Source organism: Pinus tabuliformis, chromosome 7, assembly GCF_031772625.1.
Source record: "Pinus tabuliformis cultivar Carrire ecotype Pingquan chromosome 7, CPIR1, whole genome shotgun sequence".
Classification (NCBI taxonomy): Eukaryota; Viridiplantae; Streptophyta; class Pinopsida; order Pinales; family Pinaceae; genus Pinus; species Pinus tabuliformis.
In genome coordinates, this window is record NC_142293.1 from 1,011,169,999 (window position 1) to 1,011,191,027 (window position 21,029).

Below are 21,029 nucleotides of genomic sequence, written 5' to 3' on the forward strand. Positions count from 1 at the left end.
TTTTCACCATATCAAGTATGAATTTCCTTGTTCCTTCTCCACTCCTAGACATAGGATACCCTTGTTTCCTTGCATAAATGTTCATCCTCCATTTTATGACATCCTTTTTCACATGCTTGAGAGGTGATATTTGAGGCTTATGCTAGATGTTGTTGACACCTAATCCTTGTGATTGGGTGAATTTATGTAAATAGATAAATAGGAAATATGAACCGTCATCGGGAGAGGAACTGAACAGTCTCTCCCTCATGTATATAATGAAGACCTACCTGATGGAATAGATGATTCAAATAATTTTTTCCTTATGGAGTTACTGCCTGGCCTGACATGGTATCAGAGCCAGCTCATTTTTAGCTCTTATGTCCCTTGTAACTCCCTTGTTTTCTCTCCATATAGCTGAGTTGCTCCTCCATATAATTAGATGCCCCCTCCGTTGTCGCTGCGAGGTCTAAACGTTGCTTTACCAGCACTATCCATAAACGTTTCACAAAAAAAAAGGCATTGTCCACACTATCCATACTACCCCACTGTCCAGTGCTTTCCATGTTGTCCTGACATGGTTTCATAAACGTTTCATAAAAGAAGTGTCATGCATTAAAAATTTTTGAAGCGCCTGTGACTCTACTCTCCAGTGATTTTGTTTCTCCATTTTCCTTGCTATGGGGGTCTATACTGATTCACATCGAGAATTTCAAAACCCATTCAAACCACAACCTTCCATTGCCTCTCAGTCCTATCTCCTAGTTGCCTCACTAATTCTGATTTTTGACAGCTCCATGCTGTAGAGAAAGTTCTTTTTTCTGTTGGGTATCTGTTAAATTTAGAATTTTGGAATAAAACCGTGCATTCAGAGTTGAGTTTTGTGAAAAGACCAAATCCATTGAGGCGCAGGAATGGAGCTGGTGAGCCGGTGAAAACATATGAAGCTCGGCCCCTTGCGTGACCGCCAAGGGAATTCGATCAGCAGTGACGATGCTAACTTTGAAGACACTGGCCATTGAAAGTGGCCTTCTACCATGGTGATGAGCTAAGGTGTAGATTCTGTGTGAAATGGAGCACAACAATCTATCCAACGGAGCTTGCTGGATCCAATAGCGACAACAAAGGCATAAGTTTTCGGAAGGTTGGGAGCATTGGTTCCTAATGCGGGACGTCCAGATGATTGTGGGAATTCTATAACAGAACAACCATCATTGTAGAAGCTCATCACCTTGTCCTCAGTAGAAAAGGAGGCAACGGTTCGAATGCTTTTGACAACATCGCGGGCATCAGAGTGGCGCAACTAGTGCAGTGAGCCATTGACTGTTTGAATAATGCTGCATTGAACTATTGTTTTTCCATATAAAATAATTCAAGTTCTCGCGAGCGTGGACGACTCTGTGATGTGGGCGCATTTTTTTTGTTAAAAGTTTTGTGGCATGGGAGGAGGTCAAGAGTGAAAATCTAAGGAATTGGTAAAAGGAAAAACAATATATATATTTATGTGCCATGGTGTTTCATTTTATTGTAATTGAGAATTTGTATAAACTTCTAATACTATGCTCCACTGGTGCACTGGCTTTGAAAATTAAGGTCTATGGTTTGTTCTAGTTGAATCATTTTGTAAATATCTCGGAGCAACTTCTTCTGTTGTATTGTGCTTCTTAAAGTTCTGAAAAATATTGCATCTATTCTGCTATAAACAAAAATTTTAAAAAATTTACCACCAGAAGTACAATTTTACAATATATTTGCAGAAGTATTTTTCTATCAGCAGAAGTAATTTTTTTTATAGAATGCATTCAATCATATCCATGGTGGGAATAGTTCTCACTGGCAAGGAGAACTATCATGAATGGTCCCAAATGATAAAACACACCCTCATTTTGAATGAGTTGTGGAAAGGAGTGCGTGTCGGAGACAGAGACAATGAACCAGTACAGCCTACCTCAAACAAAGAGCTCATCATTTGGGAAAACAAGAACAGCAAAGCTTATGAATTAATCACAACATCTATAAATGAAGAGGTGAGTCGCCATATTTCGTCATATTCAACTAGCTTTGAAGCCTTACAAAATCTGAAAGAACTCTATGACTCACATTCTGCACTTGAATTTGTTCAACTCATGATTAAACTCTTCACTCTTGAACTGCAAAATAATGATCCTCTTACTCTTGCTTCTGAAGTAACGTCTATAATGCATGATATCAAATCCACTAAGGTTTAATTGGATATTACTCTTATTTCTTTTCTCAAGGCACTTTATCCTACTTACTCCAATTATCTTGAGTCATTGCAAGCAAATGGAAATCTCAAAGATATAACCTTTGACTCTCTTGTGAAAAAGTTTGTTGAAAGAGAGAAGGCTTTTGGAAAGAAGATAGCCCCTAAATCTTCTAAAGAGGTTGTGTGCCTTGCTCACAAAGAAAGACATCCTACTCAAGATTCTTCAAGAGGACGAGGTGGTCGAAGTGGAAGAGGAAGATATTTCAGAGGCAGGGGGGGACAACATTCTCAAGGAGAAAAGGCAGATTTGCACTAAATTCACTGCAAAAGAAATGGATCACACGATGCCTCTACATGCAAGCTACCATGGGACAAAATTGAGTAGAAAGCAAACCAACGGAAAGGTAAAACTGATGATACAGAAAAAGGTAAAGCACCTGAATCCGCTCACTATGTTGTGGCACAATGTAACATTAGAGTAAATGAAGATTTATTTAATGCTTCACTTGATTCTTGGAAAAATGATTGTTTGCTTGATTCAGGAGCAACCTACCACATGACTCATAGAAAATATTTTTTTGAATATTTCACTGACAATGTTGATGGAGCAATATACTTTGCAGATCAATCAAAAATCAAGCCATCAGGGCTTGGCACAATCAAGCTTAAACTGCCTTGTATTCTAGACTTTCTTCTGCATCATGTTCTATATCTCCCACAGCTCAAGAGAAACTTTCTTTCCTTGGTCCACATCCGTAGATAAAAATCAAACGTGAATTGAAAAAGAAGGAGTTACAACTCACAGGTGATTACCACACCTGGAGACTACACTCAAAACAAAGAGAACTCTCTCCGTACACTCTACACTCATCAAATGAGAAATTACATCATTAATTACAATACTAGAGATCAGGAAGTTGCAACCAAACTCCTAAAATGTAGGAACAAATCCTAAACTAAGGAGATACGTTACAACTTGTGTAACCATTTCTCCATTAATACAAAATAATATTAATTATTTTCAACTCCCCCCTTTAATGGAGAAAGGATTATCCTGAACTCCTAGCATCCCTCTAAACAATTCAAACTTTACATGCCCAAGAGGCTTAGTAAAAATATCAGCCATGTTATCACAACTTTTACAATATTCAACACATATCTCTTTTGATTGTTGTTTCTCTCGATGAAGCAGAGCTACAGTGCTCTACTTTTTACTGCTCCATGCTATGACCCCAAATCCAATGATGAATGCATAACTTGTGATAGATCTTTGATCATCCAAGTTACCTGCCCAATTGGAATCTGAAAAACCTACTAGAATAACATCAGAAGTGTCAGTGTACAAAATGTCATAATTACTAGTACCACTAAGAAACCTCAACACACTTTTTGTTGTGATCCAGTGACTTTCGAGTGGTTTTGACATGAACTGGCTTAACACACTAACAGAATATGCTAAATCTAGTCTAGTTGTAGTCAGATATATCAAACTGCCAACTAGTTGTCTGTACATGGTAGCATCCACCTCTTTAGTACCATCGTCACTGCTCAACTTTAAGTTCTGCTGTAATGGTGTTGCTGCTAATCTACACTGCTCCATTTTGAACCTTTCCAACAAGCTTCTGGCATACTTCCCTTGAGTGAGAAAAGTTTGTCCAGAGTCTTTCCATACCTCCAATCCCAAGCAATAATGAAGATTTCCGAGATCTTTCCATCTCATACACTTGTGACATCCGATTTCTTTGATCAGATTGTTAGCATTACATGTTATGATCATATCATCTATATACAAAGAAATCAAAATAATTTGCCTCTATTTATTAAACTTGGTATACAATTTGGATCATTCAAGCTCTTATGAAAGCCATGCTATACTAAAAAGGAGTCAATTTTCTCATACCACGACTTGGGTGCCTGTTTTAAACCATAAAGTACCTTTTTCAATTTACACACAAGATGTTCCTGCCCCTTTTTCACAAAACCTTCAGGCTGTACTAAATAAATTTCTTCCTTAAAGTCACCATTCAGAAATGCAGATTTAACATCTAGCTAGTGTAGCTGCCATTTGTGTTTTGTTGCTAATGAAATTAGCATTCTAAGGGTGTTTAATTTGGCTACAGGAGTAAAGGTGTCATCGAAATCTATTCCCTCTTGCTGTGAGTAACCCTTTGCTACCAGTCTAGCTTTAAGTTTCTCTATACTCCCATCTGCATTTATTTTTGGTTTATACAGCCATTTGCATCCTATGGGGGTTTTACCTTCAAACAATTCAACCAAATCCCAAGTATGGTATCTGTTTATTGATTCTATTTCCTCATACATTGCAGCCCTCCATGCATCAGATTTACTTGCTTCCTCATAATTTGCAGGTTCTACAATGTTTAAAAACTTTGACATTAATGCATAGTCTTTCAACTTAGAAGGTAATCAAGTATTCCTACTTGATCTCCTTGGTAGGGGACTTACCTCAAATCTGTCTATTTCAGCCTTTTCTGGGCTTGCATTATTGATTACATTTCTTGTTACTACTTCTTCTTGTTTCTGCTCTTGCTCTTCATCTTCCTTATTGTTTTCTTCCATTAGAAATGGAATGTTCCAATCACTGTTAGAGTCATCCTTTCCTTCTTCAACCTGTTCTAGTTCTAACATTGTAAATTCCCCGGGATTCCCAAGATTGAAAGGACTGACATGTTCGCCCTCCATAAGTCGCAAAAGGCCTTCAACCAGATCAGAAACAAACTGGAAGCTCCGTGTCTGTTCCCCATTTCCATACCTGTGAAAATCCATAGTCAGAGTTTCGGTTGTTCTCTTACCCTCATCATAGCAACATTGGACTCCGACGGGATTAACATTGCCCCAGTAAGCTTCAGTTTGAGGATGTTCAAGAGGATCTCCATAAACCTCACTAGTAATTTTAAGCAGAAAACATGCCCCAACACGCTTGGCAAGTCTGAGTATGTTCAAGATTCCCACATCATTAGTTTTGATAGTCTTCACAGCTCCACCCATCACGAAAACTCGCAGGGACTTTCTCTTCAAACCTAGGGGAAATTTAGCCCTCGAATTCACCATCGAACCCGAATGATACTGAGCAAACCGAGAAACAGGAGTCTCATAAACAACCCGATGAGGTTTGTCGGGCACAAACCTTCCATTTTCATTAACATTAGAAGCCAAAAAACCAGGCTGAAGGATAAAGAAAGTCAACGCGATGGCGATTCCTATCAAAATAAACAGCAGCCGCTGCTCCCTGAGAAAATAATCTACTGGCCTGATAATAGACCACATCTTTTCTGGCTTAAGAGAGTACTAATCATTGTTATTCATATTGGACTGATAAAGTTTCTGATCCTCTGATGAATAAGTCTTCAATGAGCACCACCGAGTAAATCCGATATGCTGCCACCGAACAGATCAAGAACTCCAATGCGCCACCACTGGGCAAGTCCGATCTGCTGCCACCAAACAGATCAGGAACTCCAATGCACCACCACCAGGCAAGTCTGATCTGCTGCCACCGAATAGAGCTAGAACTCCAATGTGCCACCACCGGGCAAATCCGATCTGTTGCGATCGAGTAGATCAGGAACTCCATTACGCCACCACTGGGCAAGTCCGATCTGCTGCCACCGAATAGATCCAGAACTCCAATGTGCCACCACCAGGCAACTCGGATCTGCTGCCACTAAACAAATCTGAAATTTCAAAGTGCCACCACCAGGCAAGGCCGATCTGCAAAAAATTGCAGATTTTCCACAGAGAAAGAGGTTGGCGCTTCTCGACAGCGAAATACCCACGGCAGAAAAAGAGTCGACGTGTCTTACGAAATTGGCACGATTAAGGCTTAATTTTCTACGCCAATAGCACTATCTCTCTCAAAACCACGCCAAATGGTGCGACTGTTCCTTAATAAACAGTGCCAATCCTTTCTTCCACTCAAAAATTATGCGATTGTTCGTGACGAAACTAATCCAACCCTATTTTTCGCTCAAAGATGATCAGTCATCTAAGACCTGTCTTTAGGTGTTACTACAGTCCACCTGATTCTACGAATGCTTCTGTACACTCCACTGCCACTATAGTTCTGTAATCAATGATGCATCCTAAAAAAATTAAGGCTATCCCTACTCTGTGCTCTGATACCAAGATAAAAATAAGACTTGAATTGAAAAAGAAGGAGTTACAGCTCACAGGTGAGTACTGCACCTAGAGACTGCACTCAAAACAAAGAGAACTCTCTCTGTACACTCTACACTCATCAAATGAGCAATTACGTCATTAAGTACATTACTAGAGATCAGGAAGTTGCAACGAAACTCCTAAACTCTAGGAACGAGTCCTAAACTAAGGAGATACATTACAACTTCTGTAACCATTTCTCCATTAATACAAAATAATATTAATTATTTTCAACATCCGCCAGCAAGGTCACTCCATTCGTATGTTTGATGGCAAGCTTGAGGTAAGAAAATCATCTAACCACTCACTTGTCATGAGGGGAATAGAAGAAGAAAGGCTTATCAAGCTGCAAGGAACCTCTACTCATGCACAACATTTCTCATACAATTCTCACCATGAAGAAGGTACACTTCCATCAAGTTTATTATGGCATGCTATATTTGGGCATTTGAACTATGACAGTCTCCGCTTGTTGAAGAAAAATAGTGTTGCTAGTTTGCCTACAATTCCTAGGAAACTTAAGCAATGTGATGCTTGCATTCTAGGAAAGCATAGCAAACAATATTTTCATGATTCACATTCAAGAGAACATAGAAAACTTGAACTCATTCAGTCAGATTTATGTGGTCTAATGCCTGTTCCTTCTGCAAATGGAAATAAATATATCATGACATTTACTGATGACTACACCAAAATGTTTTGGGTTTATTTATTGAAGTACAAATCTGATGCTTTTCAAACATTCAAGAATTTTCATAAATGGATTGAAAATGATGCACAATCTCATATTGGGTCTCGCACTGATAATGGAAAAGAAAACACATCAAATGAATTTGAAAACTATCTTTGTCAACATGGGATCAAACATCAAACAATTGTGCCTTATAATCCCCAATAGAATGGTGTAGCTGAAAGAATGTATAGGACAATCTTAAATATGGTACGATCCATGCTCTTCTTCAAAAATGTAAAGATAATGTTTTGGGCTGATGTTGTTCTATGTGCTGCATATATAAAGAATAGATGTCCATATAATGCTATAAGAAACAAGACTCCATATGAAATATGGTATGGACATGTTCCTTCGGTAAAGCAGCTCAGGGTCTTTGGTTCCACCTGTTATGCCTTGGTACCAAAGGTACATAGAAACAAACTTGGTGCTAGAAGTCGTAAGTGTGTCTTTCTAGGATATTCAAACACCTCCAAAGCATATCACCTCTATGATGAAGTAAATAAGAATTTTATTGTATCTAGAGATGTAATTTTCCTTGAATCATCCAAAACTGACAATGTTTTTGAGCGGCAACTTGATCGCCTGGATAGATTCATGAAACCAAAATCATTTCAAGAATTTGATAATCAAATTCCACATCTTGAAGGGGGGATTCCTATACTAGATCAACATGTGGAATCTTCTTCTGAAGAACACTCTCCCCTGCATGAAACTCCAACAACGGATGATGCTTTAAGTGATGTAATTGATAGAATTGGGAGACTCAATCTTGATTCAATCCAAACTCAATCAATGGAGCAGCCTGGACCATCTGAGAAAGGTCCCCCAAAGTGGCTGACAAAGACACTTGAAAGTGTCATCCCAATGAAGTTGGAAAGACAAGAACAAAAAATTCAAACCGACAAAATGGAGGTGATGTAGATGGCTCTAATTCACCTGTTGATATGGATGTTTCTTATGATTGTGAATTTAACTTTTCTATGGATTTTGAACCAACTTCCTTCAAAGAAGCTGCTTCTCATGATGAATGGAAAGAAGCGATGCAAAAGGAGTATGATGCCCTCATAAAGAACGACACTTGGAAGCTGGTTGATCCTCCATTAGGAACCAAACCAATTGGCAGCAAGTGGGTCTACAAGAACAAGTATAAAGCTGATGGCTCACTTGACAAGCACAAAGCTAGGCTTGTGGCAAAAGGTTTTGCACAGAAGGGAGGGGTCGATTATGAGGATAATTTTTTCCCCACAGCAAAATGGGCTACCATTCGGACACTCTTTGCACTAGCAGCTCAGAACGGTTGGAAAGTCCATCAAATGGATGTAAAAATTTCTTTCTTGAATGGAGATCTAAAAGAGAATGTTTTTATGTCCTAGCCTGAAGGATTTCCTATGAAAGGACATGAACATAAAGTATTCCAACTTGTGAAGTCATTGTATGGCCTCAAACAGGCACCGTGAGCCTGGTATGAAAAACTAACTGAGCATCTTCTAAAACTCAATTTCAAACATTTTGATCTTGATGATGCAAATCTATTTGTCAAGAAAGTTGGCAAAATAGTTGTATACCTTGTGGTATATGTATATGATCTTTTGATGACAAGGAACAATGAAATCTACATTGCATCCATAAAGAAGGAATTGGGGAAAAGTTTTGAAATGACTGATTTGGGCTATGTTCATTACTATCTTGGCATTGAAGTAACCCAACATCCAATATCCATATTTCTTTCTCAAAAGAAATACATTGGAGATCTGTTCAACATGTTTGGCATGACAGAGTGCAATCCTCTTACTACTCCAATCGAACAAAAATTAAAGCTCACGTTTATTGAAGGAAAAGAATTTGAGGATGCAACAAAGTATAGACAACTTGTAGGAAGTCTCAACTACCTAACTACTACCAGACCAGACATTTCGTTTGCTGTGGGAATCCTCTCCAGGTTTATGCAAAAGCCTTGTGAGGGACATTGGTCTACTGCAAAAAGAGTTCTAAGGTACTTAAAGGGAACTCAAGACTTTGGAATCAAGTATACACAGGTGGACGACTTCAGTTTGATTGGATACACTGATTCAAACTTCGATGGAGACAAAGAAACTGCGGTATCAACTTCAGGATATGCTATGAGTCTTGGATTAGGAGCTGTCTCCTGGAGATCATACAAACAACCAGTTCCAGCAGACTCCACAATAGAAGTTGAATACGTGGCAGCAACTAAAGCAACAAAAGAAATTGTGTGGCTTAGGAAAATTCTTGAAGATTTGCAGGTAAAACAAGTACAATCAACTCCACTCATGATTGACAATACCTCTATAATAAAGTTGGCCAAGAACCAAAATTTCCATGATTGAACAAAGCACATCAATACTAAATATCATCTGATTTGACATCATGTTGAGGCCAAAACAATCAATCTCCATCATTGTTCCACAAATGAGCAATTGCAGACATCTTCACCAAAGCGCTTGGAAGAGAAAAGCTTGAACGATTCAGAATGATGCTTGGACTCACCAACACCCCTTCAGATTAAGGGGGGGAATGTTGACACCTAATCCTTGTGATTGGGTGAATTTATGTAAGTAGATAAATAGGAAATATGAATAGTCATCAGGAGATGAACTGAATAGTCTCTCCCGCATGTATATAATGAAGACCTACCTGATGGAATAGATGAGTTGAATCATTTTTGCCTTATGGAGTTACTGCATGGCTTGATAGACGTATCCAAAGGAAGCAGAGGGTTTGGACCCTATGGGATCGATATCAAATGTAGGACCTATGAGTACTCCTCTCAAACCCAAATTTAGTAGTTTACGTAGTTTTCTTTCTTGAATGTATACTTCTTGTTGATATTTTTTTTCAATCTATTGAGGTTGTCAACCTTTACCTTAGGGAAGATAGAATTGATGAATCCACTAGGGAATACAGTCTCGTATTTCCTGGAAGGGTTTTTTTCCCTTGATATGGATTTTCCTATATTGTTTCTTGATGTTTCCAGTATTATTGACTCATTTGCAGTATGGGCAATTAGTCTCATCTTGTGGATCATGTCTGTATTTCTTTTATTTTTCCCTATTTTTCTGCATATACATGCTTTTTCTTGTATACAGTAGCATACACACGCGGTTTCCTTGATCCAAGTGGATATTGGTGGCCACCTGCCTATTCCACCTAGACCTGCTAGTTAGTTTCATCTATTTCCTTGTTCATCTCAACATTTACTATTTTTAGTAGTTTTTTGGGTCCTAAACTTCCAAAGCAGTTTTGACCCCCTAAACAATGTTTTTTGGGGTCCGCAGCAGGCTCGTAGCTATAAGGAATGGCATGCAACAAAATTTGGAAGCATAGTTCAGTAGTTTTCTATTAATAAAATGAAGTGTTTTTCTACTGCATCTCTATGTTTATGATTATATCTATAAGTTGTTGCGTTCTTGTTTAAGTTTGGATCAGTGGTATTAGAGCGGTCTGATCTTTCTCTATTTTTCTTTACTTGTCCCCAATGAGGTTAGTGTATAAGGAGTTAGGGCTTGATTTAGTTGAACCATTGCAAGATCAGCCTCACAAAACCTGATGACCTCACATGGCAGAAGAAACGAAAGACGAGGGTTAGGAGATCCTTTCAAAAACTTTCTCGAGGAAGCCCTTGAGCGAAAAATGGATGCGCTGATAGATATCTTTGCCCAAATCCTTCAACGACTACCCCACAGGTGATGCATCTTCATCTAGCAGCCACTGTAGAGGTGCCAGTCATTTTAAGGTACAAGTTAACATCAATATTCCCATATTCGAAGGCTCGATAGATGTAGACGCTGTAGATAAATGGTTAAATATGTTGGAAGTATATTTTTTAGTTCATAACTTTCCCAATTGAGAAAATATTACTTTTACACTTCTCAAAGCCGCCCCACATGTCAAGGACTGATGGGAAACCTACTGTGAACAAAAGGACGAGAGTGAACCCTCTCTATTTTCAGATGCCCCACTTGGAATTCTTTCTAAGTTTCCGTCAAGGAACAATATTACCCTATTGGGAGCTATGAAAAAAATACATAAAGTGGACCATGCTATGGTAGGGAAGGGACCAAGATGTGCCAGAGTTCACAAATAGTTTCCATACCCTTCGCACAAAGCTGGGTATCAAGGATATTGAGTGGCACTTGGTGCTCAAGTACCACGACTGTCTACACAAGTACATCCAGAATGAAACAGAGTTCTTGGAAATTTCCTCACTCGACATGATGTATCGGTACGCTGTCAAGATTTAGAAGAAGTTTAAACATAAGAAGAGGGACTTTGGATCTAAAAATCCAAAGCAAGGAAAAGACACCCCCAAATCAAAGAAAAAAGGACCAAGCCAAGGTGGGTCTACCTAGGACAACCCGTCGAAGCCACAAGGAAATAAAAACACTTTGAAGATGAAGGACATGGGAAAATGGTGTGAGTTCCCTAAGAGTTCCACTCACAATATAACGGGGTGTCGTGACAAGCAGTCACTGATGGCCGATTTCAAGGCTTCCAAATCAGATGCGGGTTCTGACTCTGAATCAGAACCCAATAAGGGAACTGACAAAGGGAAGAAGATCATTGATGCAAATCCCAATGCCACTGTGGCCACCACCAAGATCTAGAAGATTGAGCCTAAAGATATGGAGGAGGGGGAATGCCCCTTCCACTCACAAATGTGGGTGAAGGGCTCTCTGTTGCAGTACATTGTCGATAGTGGGAGCCAAAAGAAACTCATTTTAGTACAGGTCATGAAGTGGATGGGCCTAAAGATTACAACACATCCACAATCGTTCACCATCGAGGGGATTCACCAAGGACGATATCTTCACGTCATCCAGTAGTGTTTCTTTCCGTACATAATCAAGCCCTTCACAGATGAGGTATTGTGTGGCATTGCTCCTCTTGAAGTTTTGATGTATTTTTAGGATAACCATATTTATGGAAGTGAAATATTGTATATGAGTATAGACGTCGCTCTATGATTATTACTTTGGCTAATAAGTTGTACCGGACACCGGAGGTAGCCCTGCCTACCGTCATCTCTTTGATCATTGCAAAGAAATGCAGTAAGATCATTTCCTAGACCAGGAAATTTGTTTTCCTTACGATTCTCCCCTAGGGCAAGAATAAGGTTGTGGCCACGGCTTTGAGGAAGGGCTCCTCTACACAACAACAACAAATGGACAAGGTCGTGGAGGAGTACATGGATAGTTTCGCCTTACTCACCAGGTTTCCTCTGCACTCTCAGGTTAAGCACTCCATTGATCTGACCTCGATGTGTCGTTGCCCAATGGACCGATCTATCGAAACTCCATTCTGGATAACAATGAGATCAAGAGGTAGATTCAGGAACTATTTCAGAAATATCACATCAATCCAAGCTCATCACCTTGTGGGAGCCCGATTGTATTGGTATAAATGAAGGATGGGACCTGGAGGCTCTATATTGACTATCAGATGCTAAACAAGATCACTGTCTAGAATAGGTACCCAATCACATGGATTGATGACCTTCTGGATCACCTCAAAGGGGGCAAATATTTTAGAAAGATTGACTTGAAGTCAGGTTATCACCAGGTGCCTATCGAACCCTCCGATGTGTGGAAGTCTGCCTTCAAATCCAAGGAGGGCCTTTTCAAATGGCTGGTCATGTTGTTCGGATTGACGAATGCCCTTGAAACCTTCATGGGAATGATGGATGACATCTTGCGACCCTTCACCAATGCATTCAAGGTGGTGTATTTAGATGACATCTTGATCTTCGGGTGGAGTTGGGAAGAGAAGCACCAACATGTTTGACAGGTCCTTCAGACCCTGCGACAACACAAGTTGTGTGCTAACTTGGAGAAATGCACCTTTGGCCTGACCGAGTTTCAATTTAATATGCATCATTGATGAGAATGGTGTACATGTGGACCCATCCAAGATACAAGTCATTTGGGATTGTCCAGCCCCAACCACTATAAGAGTTTCACAGCTTTTTGGGTCTTGCAAATTTCTACTGTAGGTTCGTGTTGGGGTTCTCTCATATCACTTGGCCTTTAAGTCAAGTCACCAAGGGTGGAGAGAAAGTAATTTTTTTTTGGTCGGAAACCCAAAAAAAGTGTTCTCCAAGTTGAAGAATCACCTTTTTTCTACATCAGTTCTCACATTACCAGGCCTGCAACAATCATTTGAGATTGATACATATGCCTCTGACTATGCTATTTGTGCAGTTCTTACTTAGCATGGGCATCTAGTGGATTACCAAAGTGAGACACTTTCAAACACATTCCAAAAGTACCCCACGTATAGCAAATAAATGTATGCCATTGTCCAGGCCTACTGTCAATGGAAGAATTACATTCTGGGGAAGGAAACGGTCATCTGACCTCTACAATTCATACAAACACAAGGGAAGTTGTAGAAAGATATCCATCAGAAATGGTTCATCTATCTACAACAATTCCATTTAAAAATTAAGTATAAGAAGGGAAACACCAATATCATTGCTGATTTCCTCAACCGAACACATGTCATGGCAAAGATAAATGTGCTCGACTCCCATGGGCATGAGACATCTGGGTGGGCACATCTTTACAAGAGCAATCCAGAATTTGACATATACCAGACACTCTTGGAAGGGAAGCAAGTTCCAAATTTTCACCTTCAGGATGCACAATTATGCCACCTGGGACACATATGTGTTCCTTCAAGTGAGCGTGCCAAGATGATTTGGGAGGCACATTATAGTCGAGTCACTGGACATTTCGAAGTAGAGAAAACAATGGTGGTATTGCAAAAGTATTTTTATTGGCTGAAACTTCGTCAGGATGTTTAAAAGTACATTAGACACTGCACCACCTATGCCATTTCCAAACCAACCATCAAGAAGCAAGGCATGCATACTCTTCTACCTACTCCTAGTTGATAGGCCTCGGTATTCCAACAAGAATGTTGCAACTCTTGAGGCTACCGACTTTAATTATGAACCCTGGAGTTCGTACAAACTTAATCGACACTATATGTGTGGTATACAATGTGTCCTTCCTTTTTTGTCATGATATAATTGAATGCATGTACTGAAGTCAAATCCTAAACTAATTATATAAAAGGAAATGTTTGAAATGCAACCTTTACCTATTGTAAGAAAGAAAGTACAAGGAAAGAAATTGAAATCAAATGCCAAAACACACCATTTTTCTAACTAACTGCAAAGAAGCTATGCTTTGCAATAATGCTACATTATCATGAACCAAATACTACTATCTATGCATGGAAGTAAGAAGCATCAAACATCACTAATGTGCAAGTAAAGGGACTAAAATAAATCTGTTTTTCTCTTTTCATGCAAAATCAAGTATGCAAACTAATTTCCTTTGGTGATGTGGCAGGTGAATTTAAAGATGTCGAAGGTTGGAGAGTTACGAGATGGTTGGATGGTGTGGGAGACCTTTGGGAGGCTTTTGGTGAATTCCTAGTGGTTTTCCATCAATTCGGCCTCAAAACAGGCCATTTTAGGAAAACCTATAGGATGTACTAGAAACCTATAAGATGACCAAGAAAATCAAATCCAAATGTAGGTCTTAACCCCGTACAGAAATTACCTGCATACGAATTCTAAAACACAGAAAATAAACAATGTGAGAACATAACACATAAAACACATATACATAGAGATTTTCCCCTGGATCCCAAAACCGGGACTACCAGCTTGATTTTTCATTATGTTCCTTTCAATGTTACAATACATCTTTATACATGTTGAAGCATCCAATACCATGTACCAAAAACAATCGCATCCAAAACCATGTGCGAAAAAATCATGCACAAAACCATAGGTAGGTTCACCCAACCTAATATAGGGTCCAAAACCAAAATTTTCCGGGGCGTTGCCCCTGACCCCATAGAGTGGGGTTACCTGCACCCCTCAAACCCCCTGCGACTCCCCCTATTACGAAATCGGCACAACGAGGGGGGCTCCACCCCCACTCTAACCCACTGGTTAACTACGTGGGCTAGTCGTGGAAAGAATATAACACAACCCAACATTCGCCCACTTATTGTTTTCTTTCCACAAGGGGCCACAGGAGAGCTTAGTCATTTATCTAGCCCTACAACACCCATTGTTTCTCTACACCAAGAGAACTTCTCAGAGCTCATAGATTTTGTCAATGCATCTGCAGTATTCTTCAAAGTGTCCACCTTTACCAGCAACACCTTTTTGTCTTCTATCATATCCCTCACAAAGTGATACTGAACATCAATGTGCTTTGTGTTTGAATGATATGCAGGGTTCTTTGCGAAGAAAATTGCACTTTGGCTATCATGGTCTATCCTTATAGCTCCGGTACTAACCCCATACTTGAACACAATCTCTACAACCAAACTGCTTCCTTGCTCGCATGAGTGCCTACCATGTATTCCGCCTCTATAGTTGATAGTGCCAATATAGATTGTTTCTAACTCATCCAACTGAATGCACCTCCAAATAGGTTAAACACATACCCACTTGTATATCTTCTCTGATCCAGATCTCCAGCCCAGTCTGCATCAACAAAGCCACAAATATCCAACACTCTGTCCAATCTTAGTCTTCCTTGGTAGCAGAAACAATAATCATTAGTGCCACGCAAATACTTGAAAAATCGCTTCACTGCTGTCGAGTGCTCCTTCCCTGGTTTTGACATAAACCTACTCAATACTCCCACTACATGTGAAATGTCTGGTCTAGTATAGACCATTGCATACATCAGGCTACCAGCTGCACTTGCATATGGAACATGGGACATGTCCTCTTCCTCTTCTTGTGTCTTGGGACACTATTCAGGAGATAACTTCACACCTACAGGAATAGGAACCTTCACCGGTTTACAGTCTTACATATTAAACCTCTGCAGTATTGTCTCGACATACTTCCTCTGGTTTAACCAGATCTTCCTCTTTGCCTGATCTCTTTTAATTTCCATGCCCAAAATATAGTTTGCAGCACCATGATCTTTCATGTTGAATTTGGAGGACAATTGGGTCTTCAAATCCTGGATAATTTCTTTGTCATTTCCAACTAGCAACATATCATCCACATACAGGACCAAATAAATAACATGGTCACCAATTAATTTAAAATACGCACAATGATCAGCTTTGCTTCTAGTGAAGCCAAGTTCCTGTATAAATGTATCAAATTTTTGATACCACATCCTTGGTGACTGTTTTAACCCATACAAAGACTTCTTTAACTTAAATACTAGTTCTTTCTTACCCTTCATCGCAAAGCATTCATGTTGCTTCATGTAGATTTCCTCTTCTAGATCCCCATGAATAAATGTTGTCTTCACATCCATATGTTCTACCTCAAAATCAAAAGCAGCAACAACATATAAAAGTAATCTAATAGAATTTTCCTTGGCAATAGGAGAAAAAATATCACCAAAATCAATTCCCAACACCTGAGAATAACCTTTTGCTACCAACTGAGCTTTGTATTTCTCCACCTTTCCTTCTGCATTTGTCTTCTTCTTGAACACCCATTTGCTGCCAATGGGTTTCATTCCAGCTAGCAACTCCACCAGATCCCAAGCCTCATTTCTGTGCAAAGATGCCATTTCATCAACCATGGCCTCTTTCCAGAGTGTGCCATCCTCTAAATCTACTGCTTCCTTCAAAGTTCTAGGATCATCGTCAGTAATAGATAAAGAAAAATTTGAATAGAAAGCAGATTGAATATACTTTTCTGGCTGCCTTCTTTCTCGAACTTATCTTCTCACACCCAGAGTTTGTGGCTCTTCATCTTTTGATTCCTCCTCTATTGTAGATTATGATTCTTCCTCCTTTAGCTCAAGCTCTATCTTCTCAGGTTCCTTTGGTTGGAATCCATGTTTAATAACATCTTTCACCTCTATGAACACCACATATCGGTTGTACACAACCTTCCTTGTTACTAGGTTCCAAATCTTATAACCCTTTAAACCATCCTTATACCCAATAAAGATGAACTTTTTAGATCTACTATCCAATTTGGTTCATTTCTCCTTTGGAAAATGTACATATGCATCACATCGAAATACCCTCTAATGTGAAAGAGAGGGTTTCTTACCAATTGATACCTCTTTTGGAGTCTTATCCTCCAACACTGATGAAGGTGATCTATTGACCAGGTAACATGCAGTCTCGGCAGATTTTAACCTCGTATAGAAATTACCTGCATACAAATTCTAAAACACAGAAAATAAACAGCGCAAGAGCATAAAACATAAAATACATATACACAGAGATTTTCCTGTGAATCCCAAAACCGGGACTACCAGCTTGATTTTTTCATTATGTTCCTTTCAATGTTACAATACATATTTGTACATGGTGAAGCATCTAATGCCATGGACCGAAAACCATCGCGTCCAAAACCATGTGCAATAAATCATGCACAAAACCATACGCAGGTCTGCCCAACCTAATATAGGGTAAAAAACAAAATTTTCTTGGGCGCTGCCTCGGACCACATAGAGATGGGTTACCTGCACCCCTAAAACCCCTTGTGACCCCCCTCACTACGCAATAATTGCAACGAAGGGGGGGCTCCACCCCCCTTCTAACCCCTGGTTAACTACATAGGCTAGTCATGGAAAAAATATAACACAACCCAATAGTTTCCACCACCTCTGCCCAGAATTCTTGTCCTAACCTGACACCACGAAGCATGCTTCTTGCCCTTTCCATCAACGTCTTGTTCATTCCTTCTGCAACTCCATTTTTCTCAACTATGTATGGAGTAGTCTTCTGCTGTGCTATACCACACTTCTTACAAAATTTTTCAAATTCCTTACTGTAAAACTCTCCACCGTTATCTGTCCTCAACACCTTTATCTTCTTCTCTGTCCAATTTTCCACGAGAGCCTTAAATTCTTTAAACCTATCAAAGACTTCAAATTTCTTCTTAAGGAAATATATGCATGTATTCCTTCATAATTCATCTATAAATGATACATAATACACAAACTTACCTAGTGATGGAACCTTCACAGGTCCAAACACATCACCGTGCACAAGTTCTAATATCATTTTTGCCCTCTTACCACAAGAGGGGAAACTCACCGATTTTGCCTCCCATATACACAATTTTTACAGAAATCAAAATCCAGAGAGCTATTACTCATGGCTTCTACCATACCTTTACCATGAAGTATTTGAAGTCCCTTCTCTCCAGTATGTCCAAGCTTTTGATGCCATAGCATGGTCTTCTCTTGAGAGACCACTAGATTTTATGCTCCTCTTTCAAGAACCACATAACTGTTGCACCCATCAACCACAGTGCTACCTTGCAGCTTGTACAATGTTCCAATCCAAACTCCCCGCATCAATACCAGTGCTCCCCGAACCATCTTGCAGGTATCCTTCTTGAACACTGTTTTTACACTTGCATCATCCAGCTTGCTTACGGAAATCATATTTCTGGCAAATGCAAGAATATGCAGAACACTCGGAAGTGTTCTAACCCTTTTACCTTGCAACTTCAACTTTACTTTTCCATGACCAATGATTCTAGCCTTCTTGTCATCCCCTAAGAAGAGATCACCACCATCATATTTCTCATACTCGCATAACCACTCTTTGTGAGGAGTGAAGTGAAAGGATGCACTTGAGTCAATCAACCATGCCTCATGATCTACATGTGTACTTGAAGAAGCCAAGTACACATCCCCACCTTCATCTGAGGTGGTTTTCGCCCCTGTAGAAGGAGCATCATCAGATCCCTTTCCTTTGTCATGAGCTTTATATTTACAATCCCTTTTGTAGTGCCCTTCCTTCTGCATTTCTAGCACACCACCTTTACAGGTTTTCCTGGAGATTTGTATCCCCCACGCGATGACTTATTTTTTTTTCCCAGGAACATCCTTTTACAGACAAGGCATCACCATTTTGGCTCTCCATATTTTTCTGTCTCATCTCCTCCGTCAGCAAGGATGAGACTATTTCATCAAACTACATGGTAGTTGCATTTCTACCTATTGCAATAACCAGAATATCCCATGAATCTGGTAGAGAACATAAAAAACTAATGCACTTATCTTCGTCTAAAATTTTAATATCAACATACAATAACTGACTTACCATAATATTAAATGCATTCAGATGTTCTGTCACCAAGTCTCCATCTTTCATCCTCATGTTATACATCTTTTTCCATAGGAACAACTTACTCACCAGAGACTTATATTGGTACAAAGTCCCTAACTTGTCCCACAAATCCTTCACCATAGCTTCCCCTGATACATTCAGAAATACTGAATCTAAGACACAAAATCAGATTGTGCTCTTATCCTTCTGATCAAACTTATTCCATTCTTCATCAGACTCTCCCGTTGATTTAGTACCTAGACCTACCACGACCCTCTGATCTTTATCCACCAACAGATCCTCCATATTGAGTTACCATAACTCAAAACTCTGACCATTAAATTTCTCAATCTCCATCTTTCCACTACTCGCCATCCTCTTTCACCACCAGAATCAATCCCACAGATGTCCCACTTAACAGGGTCTACCACAGGCCCTAGCGAAACCCCTCAGCAACAAAGGCATCCCCTTGAAGCCAAAACAGCTCTGATACCAAACATAGGTTTTAACCCCATACATAAATTACCTGCATACGAATTCTAAAACACAGAAAATAAACAATGTGAGAGTATAACACATAAAACACATATACACACATATTTTCCCCTGGATCCCAAAACCGAGACAACCAACTTGATTTTTCATTATGTTCCTTTCAATTTTAAAATACATATTTATACATGCCGAAGCATCCAATACCATGGATCGAAAACCATCATGTCCAAAACCATGGACCGAAACCATCGCTTCCAAAACCATGGACCGAAAACCATCACGTCCAAAACCATGGACCGAAAACCATCACGTCCAAAACCATGTGCGAAAAAATCATGCACAAAACCATAGGTAGGTCAGCCCAACATAATATAGGGTCCAAAAACAAAATTTTCTAGGGTGTTTCCCCAGACTCCATAGAGTGGGGTTACCTGCACCCCTCAAATCCCTTGTGACTCCCCCGACTATGCAATCGGCACAACGAAGGGGGGCTTCGCCCCCCTCTAACCCCTCGGTTAACTACATGGGCTAGTTGTGGAAAGAATATAACACAACCCAACACCAAATTGGATGGGACAAATTGATTTATTAACTAGGATTTCTTAGGTCCATATTCCAAGTCGAATCACTTAAAAAGACCTCTGTTAACCCATTCTAAAAAAAATAAAAAATAAAACATTACTAGTCAAAAATCTAGAAATTCGAGAACTAGTGAGCTAGTAAATCTAAAAAAGCCTAACCAAATCAAGTGAAAATGCAATGGGTAATTGTTTTTATGAACTAGAATATTTTTTTGATATAATTCAAGTGGAATAAAGTCGATTGAAGCTTGTTAGCATGCTCTAAAAAATATCAGAAATTTACTGTTATTTGCTAAAAAGGAGATCCAACAGTCTAGATTTGGGAATAAGAAGACTAATCCAAGCAACTCAATTATTTTTATGAACTTCCAAAGCCCTTCCAATGATGAAATAATTCATTTTATCTTGCAAAAGAACTTAGATCAATCATTTAACTCAATCCTACAACAAGAAAACATTAATACTAAATGCAGAAGTAGAAAGAAATAAAAACTAGAGATGCATGTGAATAAGCAATGGAAAGAAAGAAAGAAAATGATACAAAAGGGATCTGAGGCTTCTGGGATGGCCAAGCACAAGGAAATTCAGAGACCTACGGAGGAGAACAAGATTTAGAAGCTGAACATGACACCAATCTTCATTATTTTCATCAAAAGAATTACATCCCTGCAAGAAAATACAATGGAGCTGCAAAAATACAAGCTCTCTCCACAATAACACTAATGAAAATATCCCCTAG

At 39.4% G+C, this 21,029-nt stretch overlaps 1 pseudogene; it reads right to left on the reverse strand.

Moving 5' to 3' along the window:
- Window positions 1-4,633: 4,633 nt before the first annotated feature.
- LOC149250996 (UDP-glucuronic acid decarboxylase 2 pseudogene) lies at window positions 4,634-5,494 on the reverse strand (annotated as a pseudogene).
- Window positions 5,495-21,029: the final 15,535 nt, after the last annotated feature.